Here is an 18,144-nt window from a genome sequence, read left to right on the forward strand (position 1 = left end):
CAATTTAGATATGTTACTCAGTTGTCTCCTGGGATGAAGTATTGATGTTGAAAAGTATAATGTCAATCTGATCTTTTCTTCCCTTTTAAGTGACTTAGTCTATTTGCCTATACACCCTCCCTTTTCTTTCTTAAATGTCCAATAGTTTTATTAGACAACATTTTGATATTGACTGCTTGGTTTGATTTTTTTTTTGCAGGTATGCAAAATGCCCTTTAAATATGTAGATTGAATTTTTCTTCTGTTTCAGGAAACTTTCATTGAATTGCAGATCATTTGGTGACTCCTATTGCATATATGCTGAAGTTTCTTTGCCTTTCTTCTATATCTGTCTGTCAAATCCTTTAAAAAACTTTTTTTTTCCTTTTCTTTTTGGTTTTTAAAATTTTCTTTCTACTCTGTTATTTCTTACATGGCATTATTATTTGCTCCTGTGTATGTCTTAATTCTTGACATGCTTTGTTATTATTTCTCATTTTTCTTCTGTCAGCTCTCTTTTGTCTGACTACCTCATTTCTGAGATTAAAAAAACTATGATTTATGCTGTTATTTTATGGTTTCTATAATTGTCTTAAATTCTTTTGCTGCTTTAAAAGTTATAAATACATTTGTATTTGTGCGTGTATTTGGGAATACCTTTATTGTTTGCTGCAGTATTGTTCTGCTCTTACCTCACTTTCTGCTTATAATAACTGTATAGGAAAATGAATTACAATTTTTTTTCTAGTGTTTTAGTGAGATGTGGTTTCCTGAGTTTCTCAGGAAGGAAGGACAAGGAGTCAGTATAGTTAGTCTAGATACTTCAAGGCTCTGTTTTGTTCTTATCGTGAAACATTTAACATATTACAATCTTGTACTGAGACCTGTCATCCGTCCCCCTTTCTTCCCTTTTGCACCTCTCCACTTGCTGCATCTACTGTTGGTGTGTCCCCCGCTGTTGTAACCCACTCGTTGTTATGGCTTGGGCCATGGACCAAGCCAACCAAGGTTCTTGGTGGGGCTGTAAGTTCCCCCAAGATTTAGCTATGACTCTCATTTAAACCTTGATTTGAATGGTCAGTCCCTTAGTTCTCTGCTGGAGGGTCACTTTGCCCCCCATTCAGTGACCTGTTCCTCTCCATAAATAGGCCACCAGCACTCAGCTGTCTTCTCAGTGCCTGCTGACCCCATGCTCCTCGGGGGCTGATGGAGACAGGTTGGGTTGGGAGTGGCATGGGTAACTTTCTTAGTTCCTCTGTTGACAGCTGCCCTCATTGCCCTGGGGAATCTGGGTGCTTCTCTTGATGCACTGCCCCCTCTCCAATATCTGTGTTTTAACTGTTGAAATAGAGTCTTTTTAGATAACTGCCTGTGTCTGATTCTCTTTTGACCATTTTTTTTCTGTGTATGTAAATACTGTATTTTGAATTTTTTTTTTATTCTCCAGATTGTCAAACTTTGTGTTCAACAGCTTTTTGGTCTTTTAAAAGGCCTCCTTCTTACAATACAAGGTCTGGCTTTTGTACTTTAACTTCACTATGATTGCTAGGCATTTAATAATAACATTTAGAAATTTGTCTTCCTGATTTTTTGCTTGCTGTATCTCTCTTCCCTCTAGAGCAGCACATATGAAAAACTGTCATTGTGTTTGCCTAAATGCTTGCAGAAAGGATAATGAATATTCAAAAGTGTGTCATGGAGGTTGTAAAAGAAAATTGTCCCAAATCTGATCTGATCTGGGACAGATCTTTTGTGTGATGTATTTCACAGAGAGAAAAAAAATAACATTTCTGATAAAATGTGTAACCTATTTTCCAAGGAGCTTTAATGGAATTAAAATTTATTCTGAGAACCCAGTCACCTACATACTCAGCTGATACCTGTTAAGAATTTAATAAATTTTACCAACTATTCTTTTCTTTTTGACTTGAGCCAACCAATGATAATGTGACCCTATATTTTTCAGAGAGGGGCAAATTTGGCCCCTAGGGAACATTCGGCAATGTGTGGGAACATTTTTTTGGTTGTCACAACAAGGTGAGGGGAATGGGGATTGCTACTGGCATCTAGTGTGTAGAACCCAATGATGCTGCACAGGACAGCCTCCCTCCCCCCCCCCCCACCATGAATTGTCAGGTCCAAAATATCGGTAGTGTTAAGCTTGAGAAACACTGATCTAGCCATTCTTTTTTCCAATAAATTTCTTAATGAATTTCTTTTTTTTAAATGTTTGTTTATTTTTGAGAGAGAATGGGGGAGGGGCAGAAAGAAAGGAGGAGATCCAGAATCCCAAGTAGGCTCTGAGCTACCAGTACGGAGCCCCACTTGGGGCTCGAACTCACTAATTGTGAGATCATGATCTGAGCCAAAATTAAGAGCTGCACGCTTAACTGACTGAGCCACCCAGATACCCCAACTCTTAATGAATTTCTTAATGAATCTTTGAGTTGGTATGTTGTATGCCTTTCCTCTTGGAACAAGATTTAGTAAAATTTTTATATATTCTCATGACTAATTTGCTTTAAGATTTTTGTGTGATTTTAAACAAGAGATTGGGGGACAAACCTCACTTAAATTCCTAAAAATGTTATCCTACTACACTCAGGTAGCTGAGACATGATCTGGGGTTAAGGGATACATAATTCCCAGGCGAGGCAGGAAACCTCAGTCTTTTGCTTTAAGCAGGGACTTCTGGGGTCAGAGCTGATCATAAACTGGCACAGACCTGATTTGCTGTGCAGATGTTGACTGTTGAGACTAAGCCCAGAAGCATGTTCACTACTATCTCCTAATTCTTAAGTTCCTAATTCAGCTTGGCCCATAGCCCATTGACTTGCCTCCTGGTTGCCTTGGTGCTCAAATTTAATTTTTGTTCTCAAGAAATTTGTTTTCAACAGCATCTCTCAGTTGCCTGTCTCTCCTGTCACCAAGGAGACACTGCTCTGTGGACACTGCCTTTCTTTCTGACCAAATCTTGTGCTTGTAGAAATGAGCCTTCTTTGCTTCTCCTCTCCCCAGGAAGGTCAAAGAGGAAAGTCAGATGGTGGGTTGGGGAGCGGGAAAACCCAAGTGCATGCTCATCTTGCCTGTGGGGGATGTAGAGAACACGCAAGATGGCTTGTGAAAAAGCACAGTCTTCTCTCTGAGTTTTGCCAAATACCTAGGAGAGGAGTGAGTGTACCAGATCTTCAGTTTTGCAAGGCAGATGGAGGTATTGGTAGTAACACCTGGGTTCACAAGAGGAAAAAGGCAAGAAGAGAAAGAAAATTCTACAGAGTTGTTTGAAAGAGACTTTGGAGGGTCTTCTTTGTCTATATTTTCATGGGAGATAGAAAATGTTTTTTAAAGACACAGTTCATGTAGCAGAGACCCTGCGTCTAAAGAAAACCAATACAGTTTTCTTTCTGGAAAAAAAAAGAGGAAGAAAATAAGAGCTGAATATTCTTGTATTCAAGGGTACATAAAGCTGATATGGAAGCTAGAGGAAAACATTTTCACAAGAAAATACTTTCCTTTAAAATCATGGCTTAAATGTACTTTTGCTTTGCTTGAGGAAAAGTGAGGACATTAGGAAAAAGTATGAGATTCTGAAAATATCCATTCCTTTAGACATGTTCTTCCACATGACTCTTAAATGAAAAATTAGGCACATTTCTAGGTATTCATGATTAGTACTTTGTGCTGTTGGCTCACATCTTGTATTTTATTTTTTTAGTAATAACAGGCTGCTGATTTTCTTCCAAGCACTCTCAAACCAGTAAGTGTTCAAATCCCAGCCAAACTGCCTGTAATAATCTAAAAATTCTCCTTTGTCCCAGCCAGCAGGCTCCCCTTCAATTTGCCTCTGATGATGCCTCTGCTGACTTCTCAACACTCTTCCCTTCACATTGCTTTAAGAATAAAAATCTTAGTAATTCTTTCTGACACACAAATTTGGGCTACATTCTGAAGTCTTAATTATGTTAGGATTTTTAAAAGAAATTATTATATCTGGTCCAAACTTCCAAGTCACCTGTGCAGGTGTTATCATGCATAATATAGCAGTGGCATGGATTTGAAGGAGTGAATGTTCCTATCACATTTCTTAGGGTGGAAGATATTTTTGTAACAGAGAAATTAGGATATCTGATTCCATTCATGCAAACAATGGCAACCACCAGATAAAAATGAAATAAGGGCCATTATCTCCCCTAAAATATGGTACAGTACCTGACACTGGGGTAGAATGGTGAACAAGAGAGTGTAGCATCTGCTCTCAGGGGACTTGCATCTAACGGGTAACACCAGGATATTTAACAGTGTGGAATGTGGTCTGAAAGAGGAAGTAGAGTGAATGATGGGACTTCACAATAAGGGCTTTAACTTACTTGTAGGGGAAGTGGGACTCTTTTTTGAGAGAAGAAACATCTAAGCTGAACACCAAAGGAAACACCCTTCTCTGTTTGTCCATCCAAATGAGGAAAGTAATGTAGCTAAGGGCTATTGTGCAAAGCAGGACTTGGCTAAGACCAGAAGATTTATCTGTGTTGTGTGTATCTGTATGTGACTAAATTTTAATATGTACATGTCTTAATGGGAATTAATAATTAACAAAACTATAAGGCAAAATCACTGTAGAGAAGTGGGTAAATGGTTTACCCTTCTTGAACCCCACACTCTTCTCATGTGGGACAAAATCTTTTCCTCCTGCTCAGCAGCAGACCAAGTAGACCTGGCTTCCTTCAGTCTCCCTTTTGAGTGGGGATTATTATTAATCAAAATTGACTTTTTTAAGGTGTCTAAAGTTAACAACTAGAAAATTCCTATTAGTCTTTGCATTGAAGAGAGGCAGAGAACCTGTGATACCATTCCCACTTGGGATTTGTGTGTGTGTGTGTGTGTGTGTGTGTGTGTGTGTATGTTTAAAATTTTAATTTCAATATAGTTAATATACTGTGTTATATTAGTTTTTGGTGTACAATGTAGTGTGCACGAAATAATTCTATATATTACTCAGTGCTCATCATGATAAGTGTACTCTTAATCCCTTTCACCTATTTCACTCATCCCCTCTCCATGCCTCCCGTCTGGTAACCATCAGTTCTGTGTAGTTAAATGTCTGGTTTTTGTTTGTTTCTTTTTTGTTTGTTTCTTAAATTCCATATATGAATGAAATCAAAAGGTGATTGCCTTTCTCTGACTTATTTCACTTAGTATTAGACCCACTAGAGACATCTATGTTATTGCAAATGGCAAGATTTCATTCTTGTTTGATGACTAATATTCTGTTGTCTATACCACATCTGTTTTATCCGTTCATGTATTGATGGACACTTGGGTTGCTTCTATAACTTGGCTATTGTAAATAATGCTGCAATAAATATGCATATATCTTTTCAAATTAGTGTTTTCATTTTCTTTGGGTAAATACCCAGTAGTGGAATTACTGGATCATATGGTAATTATATTTTTAATTTTTTGAGGAACCTCCATATCATTTTCCACAGTGGCTGCACTTTGAATTCCTACCAACAGTGCATGATGGTTCCTTTTCTCCACATCCTTGCCAACACTTGTTGATTCCTGTGTTTTTGATTTTAGCTATTCTGACAAATGTGATATGGCATTTCATGGTAGTTTTGATTTACGTTTCCCTGATTATGAGTGATTTTGAGCATATTTTCATGTGTCTCTCGGTCACCTGTATGTCTTCTTTAAAGAAATGTCTGTTGATGTCTTCTGCTCATTTTTTAAAAATATTTATTTATTTTTGAGATACAGAGAGTGAGCAGGGAAGGGACAGAGAGAGAGGGAGACACAGAATCTGAAGCAGGCTCCAGGTTCTGTGCTGTTAGCACAGAACCCGATGTGGGGCTTGAACTCATGACCCAGTGAGATCATGACCTGAGCTGAAGTCAGCTGCTTAACCGACTCAGCCACCCAGGTGGTACTTCTGCCCATTTTTAATTGGATTATTTGAGGTTATTTTTGTATTCAGTTGTATAAGTTCTTTATATATTTTGGATACTAACCCTTTATCATACATGTCATTTGTTAATATATTCTCCCATTCAGTAAGTTGTCTTTTAGATTTGTTGATTGTTTTCTTTGCCGTGCAGAAGCTTCTAATTTTGATATAGTCCCACTATTTTATTTTTTCTTTTGTTTCTCTTGCCTCAGGAGACATACTAAGAAAAGTTTTGTTATGGGCAATGTCAGAGAAATTACTGCTTGTGCTCTCTTCTAGGATTTTTATGGTTTCAGGTCTCACATTTAGGTCTTTAATCCATTTTGAGTTTATTTTTGTAAATGTTTAAAAATTTTGTAAATATTATGGTGTAAAAAAGTGGTACAGTTTCATAGTTTTGCATATAGCTGTCTAATTCTCCAGCACCATTTGTTGAAGAGACTGTCTTTTTCTCATTGTATATTCTTGCCTCCTTTGTTGAAGATTAAATGAACATATGATTGTGGGTTTATTTCTGGGCTCTGTATTCTGTTCTATTGATTTGTGTCTGTTTTTGTGTCAGTATCATACTATTTTGATAAATATAGCTTTTTACTATATCTTGAAATCTAGGATTGTGATACCTCCAGTTTTGTTCTTCTTTTTCAAGATTGTTTTGGCTCTTTGGGGTCTTTTGTGGTTCCATACAAATTTTAGGATTATGTGTTTTAGTTCTGTAAAAATGCTGGTGGTATTTTGAAAGGGATTGCATTAAATCTGTAGATTGTTTTGGGAAGTATGGACATTTTACCAATATTTGTTTTCCCAGTCCATGAGCATGGAATGAATATTTTCTATTTGTATCATCTTCAATTCCTTCATCAATGTTTTATGGTTTTCAGAGTGCTATTCTTTCACCTCCTTGGTTAAGTTTATTCTTAGGTGTTTAATTCATTTTGGTGCAGCTGTAAATAAGATTGTTTTCTTACTTTCCCTTTCTGCTACTTTATTATTAATTTTATAGAAATGCAATGAATTTCTGTATATTGACTTTGTATCCTGTGACTATCTGAATTCTATCAGTTCTAGTAGTTTTTGATGGAGTCTTTAGGGTATTTTGTATGTAATATGTCATTTGCAAACAGTGAAAATTTTACTTGTTCCTTACCAATTTGGATGCCTTTATTTCTTCTTCTTGTCTGATCACTATAGCTAGGATATCTAGTACTATGTTGAATGCAAATGGTGAGAGTAGACATCCTTGTCTTGTTCCTGATCTTAGGGAAAAGCTCTGTTTTCCACCATTGGGTATGATGCTAGTTGTGGGTTTTTCATATATGGCCTTGATTATGCCGAGGTATGTTTTCTCTAAATCTACTTTGTTTTAGGTTTTTTTTTTAAATCATGAATAGATGTTGTATTTTGTCAAATGCTTTTTCTGCATTTACTGAAATGATCTTATGGTTTTTATCCTTTCTCTTATTGATGTGATGGATCATATTGATTGGTTTGCAGATATTGAATCACCCTTGCATCCAAGGAATAAATCCCACTGATAATGGTGAATGATTACTTTTAAGGTATTGTTGGATTTGGTTTGCTAATATTTTGCTGAGGTTTTTTGTACTTATGTTAATGAGAGAGAAATGTACTTTCCTTTCTTTCTTTCTTTCTTTCTTTCTTTCTTTCTTTCTTTCTTTCTTTCTTCTTTTGTAGTGCTATTTTACTTTGTTTTGGTATCAGCGTAATGCTGGCCTCATAGAATGAATTTGGAAGCTTTCCTTTCTCCTCTGTTTTTTTGGAATAGTTTGAGAAGAGTAGGTATTAACTCTCCTTAAATGAATTTACCTGTGAAGTCATCTAGTCCTGGACTTTTATTAGTTGGAAGGTTTTTATTACTACTGAAATTTCATTGCTGGTAATAGGTCTGTTCAAATTTTCTTTTTCTTTCTAATTCAGTTTGGAGAGGTTGGATGTTTCTAGGAATTTATCTACTTCTTCTAGGTTGTCTAATTTTTTGGCATACAATTTTTTTATAATTTCTTATAATCCTTTGTATTTTGTGGTGTCAGTTGTTATTTCTCCTCTTTAATTTATTATTGTGTTTATTTGAATCCTGTATCATGTTTTTTTGATGAGTCTGTCTAAATGTATATCAATTTTGTTGACCTTTTCAAAAAAACATCTGGTTTCACTAATCTGTTCTATTTTCTTAGTTTCTATTTCATTGTTTCTTCTCTAATTTTTATTGTTTTCCTTCTACTGTTTTGGGACTTGGTTTGCTCTTTTACTAGCTTCTTTAGGTGTAGGATTAAGGTTTTTTTTTGAGATTTTTCTTATTTCTTAGGTAAGCCTGTATTGCTATAAACTTCCCTCTTAGAACCAATTTTACTGTATCCCAAAGATTTTGGACCTTAGTGTTTTCATTTTCATCTGTCTCCATGTATTTTTTAAAATTTCTTCTTTGATTTCTTGCTTGACCCATTCATTATTTAGTAACATATTATTTAACCTCCTTATATTTGTGCTCATTCCAGATTTTTTCTTGTGGATGATTTCTAGTTTCATTGTGTGTGATCAGAAAAGTTGCATGGTATGACTTCAATTTTTTTGAATTTGTTGGGACTTGTTTTGTGGTCTAATATGTGATTTATTCTGGAGAATGTTCCATGAGCACTTAAAAGAATGTGTATCTTGCTGTTTTAGGCTGGAACATTCTGAATATATCTGTTAAGCCAATCTGGCCCAGTGTGTCATTCAAAGCCCCTGTTTCCGTGTTGATTGTTTGGACGATCTGTCCATTAATCTAAGTGGGATGTCAAAGTCCTCTACTATTATTGTATTGCTATCAATTAGTTCTGTTGTTAGGTTTTCACTGTTCTGTGTATTTGGGTGCTTTATTGTTGGGTGCATAAATATTTACAGTTGTTATATCTTCTTGTTGTATTGTTCCCTTTATGACTATATGGTGTCTTTCTTTGTCTCTTGTTATAGTCTTTGTTTTAAAGTCTATTTTGTCCAATGTAAGTATTCCTACCTCAAGTTTCTTTCACTTGAATTTGCATTATAAATGTTTTTCCATCCCTTCACTTTTATTCTGCATATGTCTAAAGGGTCTCAAATGAGTCTCTTGTAGGCAGCATATAGATGGCTTTTGCTTTTTTATTCATTCCATAATCCTATGTGTTTTTATTGGAGTTTTTAGTCCATTTACATTCAAATTAATTATTGATACATATGTATATATTATTAGTTTGTTATTGTTTTGTGGTTGTTTTTTGTACTTTCTCTCCAGTCCTTTCCTCTCTTGCTGTTTTTCATGGTTTGTTGGCTTTTTTTAGTGACATACATAGATTCCTTTCTCTTTATTTTTGCATATCTATCAGTGGGTTTTTGATTTGTGGTTACCATTCAGTTTATATATAATATCTTCTGTATATAGCAGTCAATATTAAGTTGATGACTGCTTAATTGTGAACCCATTCTTTAGTCCTCTCACCCTCCACATTTTAGGATATTGTATCCTGTTTTACATCCTTTTTATTTTGTGAATCCCTTGACTGATTTTTACAGATATGCTTATTTTTACTATTTTTGTGCTTGCAACTTTTTCTACTCTCAGTTATGGTCTTTGCACTTGAAAAGTCCCCTTTAATATTTCTTGTAGGGCTGGTTTAGTGGTCATGAAGTCCTTTAGTTTTTGTTTGTCTGAGAAACTTTTTATCTCTATTCTGAATGATAGCCTGGCTGGATAGAATATTCTTGGCTGCAGACTCTTCCCACTCAGCACTTTGAATAGATCATGCCACTCCCTTCTGGGCAATAAAGTTTTGCCTGAAAAATCCACTGATAGCCTTACAGGGTTTCACTTGTATGTAACTGTCTTCTCCTGCATTAATTTTTTTTTATCATGACTTTTTGCCATTTTAATTACTGTGTGTTTTGGTGTGGACCGCCTTGGGTTGATTTTATTGGGGGGGGGTGTCTCTGTGCCTCCTGGATCTAGATTTATGCTTTATTTCCCAGATTAGGGAAGTTTTCAGCTATTTTTTCTTCAAATAAATTTTTAGTCCCCCTTTTTCTCTCTTCTTTCTGTGATCTCTGTCATGCAAATGTTATTGTGCTTGATGGAGTCACTGAGTTCTCTAAATCTATTCCCATTTTGCATAATTCCTTTTTCTTTCATTTGCTCAGCTTGATTACTTTCCATTATTCTGTCTTCCAGGTCATTATTTTGTTCCACTGTTTCCTCTAGCCTGCCATTTATTCCATCAAGTGTATTTTTAATTTCATTTATTTTGTTCTTCATCTCTGATTGGTTCTTTTTTTATCTCTTTATAATGGTCTCACTGATCTCCTCCACTCTTTTCTCAAGTCCAGTGAGTATCTTATGATCATTATTTTAAATTCTCTATTGAGAATATTACTTGTATCTGTTTCACTTAGATCTCTTACTATGGTTTTGTCCTGTTCTTTCATTTGGGACATATTCCTCCATCTCTTCATATTGTCTACCTCTCTGTGTCTGTTTCTATGTGTTAGGAAAGTCAGCTTTGTCTCCTGTTCTTGAAGGTAATGGCTTTATGAGGAAGATATCCTGTAGTGCCCTCCACTGCACTGTCTCCTGTTCCCCAGGACCTAGCATTTCAGAGAGTGTCTCCTATGTGTGCTGTCTGTGCCCTGCTGTTGAGTCCTGGCTACTTTTTTCTTTAGTCCATTTGTCTGCCATGGCTCTCTATGCTTGTTGTGGGCAGTGTTTGTTCCCCAGCCAGGTGGGGCACATTTTAATAAAGTGTGCTCTGGTCTGTTTGGAAATGAGGATTGTTATTTACAAAACTGAGGTCCAGTAAAACACACGGGCCAGGAAATGAGGTGTTGGTAGGGTTCCACTGGTCTTCTGGGGGAAGGGGTTTGCAGCACCAGGGAAAGCATGACTGGGAAGGGTAGATCTGCTGAAGTGTGGGGCCAGGCCTTGGTGTACAAGTTAGGTAGTGAATGTTGACACTGCATTGGTTCCTGCAGGTGTCCACATGTTTATACTGGGGGCTGGGGGAGGAAAACAGTGCCACCAGTTCCTTTTCTGGAGGGGTCTCCCCAGATGCCTGCCTCTCTGGGGCATGCTCTAAGATGAGTAAATTACTTTCCCTCCAGTCTGTCCTACACTTTTTCATATTTTATTTTATTTTATTTTATTTTATTTTATTTTATTTTGTTTTGTTTATTTCTAAATGTTTATTTATTTATTTTGAGAGAGAGCACACCTACAAGCAGGGGACGAGCAGGGAGAGGGAGAGGGGGAGAGAGAGAGAGAGAGAGAGAGAGAGAGAGAGAGAGAGAGAATGAATGAACCCCAAGCAAGCTCCATGCTTAGCATGGAGGCTGATGCAGGGCTCAATCTCATGACCTGAGCTGGGACCATGACCTGAGCTGAAATCAAGAGTCAGATGGTTAACCGATTGAACCACACAAGTGCCTCTGCCCCAGACATTTTTCAAACTGCTTTATCTCTTCTGGCTCTTTGTCATGCTGTCTCTTTAAGGGTGAGAACTCCACTTCTTAATGCCATCCAGGTTCTCCCAGAGTAGAACCCTCCAATTTTTAAAATTCTAGCCTTTGTCTCACTGGTTGTAAGAACTCATGAGATTTGGTCCCTCTTGCTTTCCAAGATAAATGTTATAGGGATTCATCTTCCCCATTCAGTCTCCCCAGTGAAAGTCTGTTTTTCACCTTTCTCTGCACTATTGGCTCCCTCCCCACTGTGGATGGATACGGTCTGTTTCACTCCCAAATCTCATCTTCACCTTTCTTACTTTCTTAAATGTGGCCTTTTCTCTACCTTTAGTTGTGGAGTTTGTTCTGCCAGTCTCTGGGTCATATTCTGGGTTATTTATGCCAATGTGAATGTTATCTAGTTGTATGAGATGAGGCAAGCTTAGGATTCTCCTACTCCATCATCTTCCCTGCCTCCTCCAGCCCATCTAGTGTATTTCTTGTCTCGGTTATTGAGTTCTTCATCTCTGATTGGTTCTTTTTATGTTTTATGTCTCTTTGTTAAGGGTTTCACTACGGTCCTCCACTCTTTTCTCAAGTCCAGTGAGTATCTTTATGACCTTTACTTTAAATTTTCCATCAGACATATTACTTATCTACATTGTTTAGGTCTCTTGATGTGATATTTGGGACATAATCCTCTGTCTCCTCATTTTATCTAGCTCTCTGTCTCTATGTACAGAGAGTAGTCAACTACATCTTCTGCAGTGCACTGTCCCCTGTTCACTACAATCTGGTGTTTCAGGGATGTCTCTTATGCATTGCATGAGTACCCTACTATTGTGGCTGAGCCGCTTTTGCCTTCATCCCTGTTGTCTGCAGTGGCTCTCTTTGCCTGTTGTGGGCAACATTTGGTCCCTGTGTTGTCAGTAAGTCATCATGAGTTTGAGTTGAGTCAGACCAGGCATTTGCCTGAGATGTGTGGCACCAAACTACGGGGTGCTTTCCCTGAGTTGTGCCCTGAGAAGTTTTGTTGGTGGGTGCAGCCTGAAGTCAGACCACATGTCTGCCCCAAGCCCACTAGTGGGGCCTCAGTTGGACTGGTGTGTGTGTCTCATGTGTTGTTATCCTCCCTTCTCTCCAGGGTAGGAGTTACTTTGGAGTGGTGCTGGCCCCTTTCAGGGCTGCTTGTACCCTGCCAGGCTTGTGGCACTGCTTTGGATAAACTCTAGCCAATGTCCTATTGGAGGGGCAGGTCTTCAGGAGACACAGGGATCAAAGCATGCCAGGTTGGAAGGCGCAGATCTGCAGAAGCACACAGGGCAGAGTGAGTGGTGTTAGCAAGTTAGATGGAAGGTGTTGTTGCTTGGCTGGTTACCACAGGGGTCTATGTGTTTAGGTGATGGTAGGAAGTGGAGATAAATGGCATTTGCCAGCTCCTTTTTTCCTGGAGAAGTCTCCCAAAGATCTTTGCCCCTCCAGCACGTGCTCTGAGATTAGTGAACAAATTTCTCTCCTGTATACCCCAGGCATTTTTGGAAGTGCTCCTCCTATGCTGTATCTCCATGGGGCTGTTTGTTGTACTATCTCTTTAAAGTCAGGGACTTAGTTTCCTCTCACCCTCTCTGCTTTCCCAGAGCTGAGCCTGCTGATTTTTAAAGTTCAAGATGTTAAGCCCCACTGATTATAAAAGCCCATGAAATTCAGCTCCTCTGGTTTTCAAAGCCAAATGTTATGGGGATTTGTCTTCTCCCTGTAGGCTCTCCATGCCTGGGATGCCTGGAGTGGCTCTCTCCCCTTTCCATACCTGTGGTATCTCTCCTTCCTATAGACTGCCCCATGGGTCCATTTAGCTCCTGGCCACATCTCTGCCCTTCCTACCCTCTTTGATATGGCTCTTCTATACATTGAGCTGTGGAGAGTCTGTTCTTTCCCTCTTTGGGTTGTTTTCTGTTTTTTTTTTTTTACATCGATATGGGTGTTATCTAGTTGTATCTGTGGCATGAGGTGAGCTTAGGATCCTCCTACTCTACCATCTTCCCAGGAAGACTTCCATATATATATTAAGAAGCACTTTCAGAAATAACTCCTGGTAGATCTGAGCCTGGTTCTCTCTTGGTTGTGATCTTCAACTCTGGCTGTAACTAACAAGTGTGTAAAACTGCAGCTGCTCTAGTTCACACAAGACTCATCTACTCACAATTTCTAGGCATGAGGCTCTGGTATTGGTAATAAAAACACTCCCCAGGTAATTTTAATGGCAGCAAAGTTTGATGTACATTGTATCAGGGGGTGGGATGCCAGGAAAATTTAAGTTCATCTGGTCTCTTAGCCTCGACAGGCAAACAGAGGGCCAGAATCTGCGGGTATTAGGCAGGACCATGCAATTATAAAAAATCTGTGAGGATGGCAAGATCTCCCTCAAAGAGCCCACTGGATTCCATCCTGTCTTCCCTCCTGTGTATCATGGAGGTATTCATGGGCATTTGGAAGCTTGGACATGCTGCTGTGTAATTCCCCATCTCTGTCTTCCTGTGCAGTGAGGTGTCTTTAAGTACATTAAAGGAATTTTGTCCACCACCTTTCTGTCACTTGCACACTGTCACAGATAGAGAAAATATTTGAAACACTAGAACTGTGACAGAATGAGATTTTCTTTCCTTTACTCACTTCTTTACTTCTACTCCTTACCCCTGTAGGATATGGGAGCCTTGCTAAAAGTAAGGAGTTGATTGTTAGCACAATAATATATTTATGTTTTGTTGTGAGAGGCAGCTAACAATAGCAAAAAGAAGAATTGTTTGTCCTTATAAACATTCCACTCTGAAGACTCTGACTTTATTTCTTATGATGGATTACATGTACATGCCCTCCAGACAACACGGACATGAATAACAATATTGAAGATTTATGAAAGCAGCAGTGATTTGTTGGCTAAATGTTTCCAATAATTACTTCCATTTTTAATACATGTTCTTAAAAATAACTTGTAGCATTAAAAAAATAACTTTAATAATGCATACTTACTGAAGGAAAATCAGAAAATACAATAGAAAAAAACGCTATAATCAGAAAAAAATGGTTAATATTCTTCCATGTTGAGAGCCTTCTAGAAGCATCTTTGCAAATGTACATTTGCATACATGTTTATTGACAGGTTCTCTGTACCAGGCCTGAATTATTTTCAACCAGCTATATTCCTTCTTCTCTCTATATATGAAGGATGAGATGTCCAGTGCAGACAGCACTTCCTGTGTTCCCCCATTGCCATATCATCTAGCTTTCATCAAGGCTTGGCCAATGAGAAACCTTCATGAGTTTGGAGGCAGGAAGAAAAGGAGAAGCCAGGATGTTTTAGCCCCTTCTCTCTGCCTTGAGCAACACCTCCTCTGGTTTCTGTGTCATAGGACTGATAATGTCCTAATTTCCATCAGCCAACCTTGGTCTTTGGGCTATACTATTACCACCTTCCCTTTGTCCTTATAGCCTAGGGTCTGGGTAGTGGTTTCCTGGTCTTGCTAATGTGTCATCTCATTTCCCCCTAATTTCTTAACTATTTCATCACCTGCATATCCAGTTCTCTGATTTAAATTTAAATTCTTTTAAATGCTAGTGTGATTCCTGTGCACCTGGATGGATATTGATGGCCATAGGTTGATAGTGATATAAAAGGAATGTTACACTTATATAAGGAAATATCACAATTGAATTCTGTATTTAATCACAACTGGCTCTGACTAGTTGAAGTTCATTAAAGACTATGAACTTTGACCCTGGAACTAATTGAAGACCCTGATCAGTGAGCTGTGGGGTTTGTTGTTATCAATTGTTTATAGGCAGTGGACTCATTTTCAGTGCTTATTCAGTAGATTTTTTTTTTTTTTTGCATTTAAAACACCTCATTCTCCCCTGTCAACACACTGCTCAATTGCTCAATGATTTCTTTACTACCTTAGGATCCCCTGCCTGGGAAGATTATAGACACAACTTGTTTTTTGTTTTTTGTTTTTCTTTTAAGGCTCTGGTAGTCTTTGTTTTATTGTTTGACACTAAAATCCCATTTTACAATATGCCTTTTCCTCTGTTCAGTATTTTATGACTTACCACATCAAATGTATTTGTAACATTTCAATGCTATAATTTCCACATTGCTAAACATTTAGTTTGTTTCAAGTTTTTTTGCTTGCTCTGATTAACACGTTCACAGTTAAGTATCTGAAACTATTTTCAATTATTCAAGTTGTAAACTTTTTGAGCAACTTTTTACTAAAGGGTTCAAAAGACTTCTCCTTTGAGATGCAAGCTCAGAGAGAGTAAGAACTGACTGACAGAAAAGCTAAATGGAAAATAAACAGTAGTGGTTATCTTCAGTGATCTTTTATTATTCATCTACTCCCTTATCCCTTTGTTAAGGTGTCCAACCATGCTCGACTCAGTCGACATGTCTCAGTGGAAGCTGATTTCACCCAAGCTCCAGGGTAGGTCTGTGTTTAAACCTACCCCCCTTGCCTAAGATTGGTTTAGAAATTGTCATATGACTCAATCTGTGCCAATAAGCACCCAGGAGAGGTTTGCTGAAGATGATGGAGAAAGTGCATTCTTCCTAATCTGGGAGTTTTCTGTTTTCTTCTGGTTGTTGTGTGGCCCAGAAGTTCTGTAGTCATTTCATATCCAGCCTCAGTAGGAAGCCACACATACCAGAGGGAGAACAGCAGGGAGCCAGAGACACAGATAATGTCAACTCTGAAATCTGTTCAGTCTTCTAGACTTCCAGTCATGCAAGCCAGGAGACTTTCTTAACATTTGAAGACAGGTTGAATTTTTCTGGTATTTCTTGATCAAAGAATCCAAATTTGTAAAGTAAATTAGCAAAATAAGTACTAGAGATAAGTGCTAGTGCTAATTTTTAAAAATGAAGAGAAAGAAAATGAAGAAAAGAATCTAAGTGATTATATGTCAACTAATTTTAAGCATTATTTTTATATCTGACCAAAAAATTAGAGACACATTGATTCAGAATGGATATATTTATTTTTAACAAGTGTGGTTCTGGCATATATGTCTGTTGATATTTTGTTAAATAATTTTTTTCATGTGTATTTATTTTTGAGAGACAGAGCATGAGTGGAGAAGGGGCAGAGAGAGAGGGAGACACAGAATCTGAAGTAGACTTTGAACTGTCAGTACAGAGGCCGATGCAGGGCTCAAAACCTTGAACTGTGAAATCATGACCTGAGCTGAAGTCAGACGCTTAAACTGTCTGAGCCACCCAGGTGCCCTTATGTCTGTTGATATTTTTATTTATGTTGGCAAATAAGATAAAAGTGAAACAGCTTTGATGTATATTAGAACTTCGTTGGTTCATCAAAGGGATGAGAGACTTTTTGCTTAATTGGATGATACTTTTAGAATACTAGAATAATATTTCCTCAATTTTGTGTGTATGTGTTCTTTACAATGTAATGGCTACATTATGTTATGATATGCCTTTAAATTTGATGTATGTTAACATTTTATCTATCATGTTAAGTCTAGACCTCAGGTTCTGCCTATTCCTATTGTTGTAAATAATTTTATTGAAACACAGCTGTGTCATTTACATACTGTCTGTGTCTGCTTTCTCACTGTCACAGCAGTGTTGAATAGTTGCAACAGAGATCTTGTCCTGTAAAGTCTAAAATAGTGCTTACTATCTGACCTTTTATAGAAAATGTTTGCCAAATATTGGTCTTGGATAATCAACAAAAGAGTAAATCAAACCCTGATTTACCTAGTAGAACAGCTGAAGTCAATAGCCACATTGGCCAACTCCTGGGTTAGTGTCCTTCCTTTGTCTCACACCAGCCCCCTCCCCCTGCCCTGTTGTCCCTTCCTATGCTGATCAGCTGACACTGGTTAAATCTGGCGCTTGGAGGAAGAAGGGGAAACATTTTTCAACTCCAACTTTGTCTGTTTAAAAGACGTTTGCTTTAATGCAGTTCTTCTAGAGTTGCAAGTGCTTCCTATTTTACTATTTTATCACTATTTTATACTTTTGTAAATAAAGTACTTATTTTTAATATCTCTTTATTTCTTTCTGAATAAATAAATATAAACTTAGTTGGCTGTGAGCCACACTATATGTCAGATATGGACAGATATGGTCCAGCATGAGTTCCAAAGATTTATGATTTTAACAAGAGTAGTATTGTGAAGCTATGTGTAACAAGAGATCTTTGGGCTATTGAAACCACAAGTAGCTTGCTGTCCCTGGAGAGACCACTGACTTGACCAACGACTTGACCTTCGTTATCCCAGTGTGTCTCACCTGCGTAGAGTTAACAAGGGTATTTGTTAAAATGGATTTAACACATAAAATGTAGATTTACAAAGGCTCATTGATTCAGAACTTGTGGGACATAGGGCCTATGAACTGGTAGCAAGTATGTTTAATCAAATATTAAGAAATCATTGTGACTTTCCATGTGACATTGGATAGTCTTTGGGCCTCATTTTATAAAATGAAGGGTTTAGGTTCTATGATTTTATGTAATATATTAAGATTGGTTGTTTTTTCATAGTGCAGGAGACTCTAATGTGAAGGGGGCAGAAACAATAATTATTCCTTTAACTCTGTTGTTTGTTTAAAAATACACGCACACATCCCTTTGCGCTGAAAGCGTTCTAATGCACGCACTTCTCTTGCCATGTTTTTGGCAATGGGAGTCATTTATGGCAGGACTCCTGTTTATACACAAACTCTTGGGCAT

This window comes from Prionailurus bengalensis, chromosome C1, assembly GCF_016509475.1.
Source record: "Prionailurus bengalensis isolate Pbe53 chromosome C1, Fcat_Pben_1.1_paternal_pri, whole genome shotgun sequence".
Classification (NCBI taxonomy): domain Eukaryota; kingdom Metazoa; phylum Chordata; class Mammalia; order Carnivora; family Felidae; genus Prionailurus; species Prionailurus bengalensis.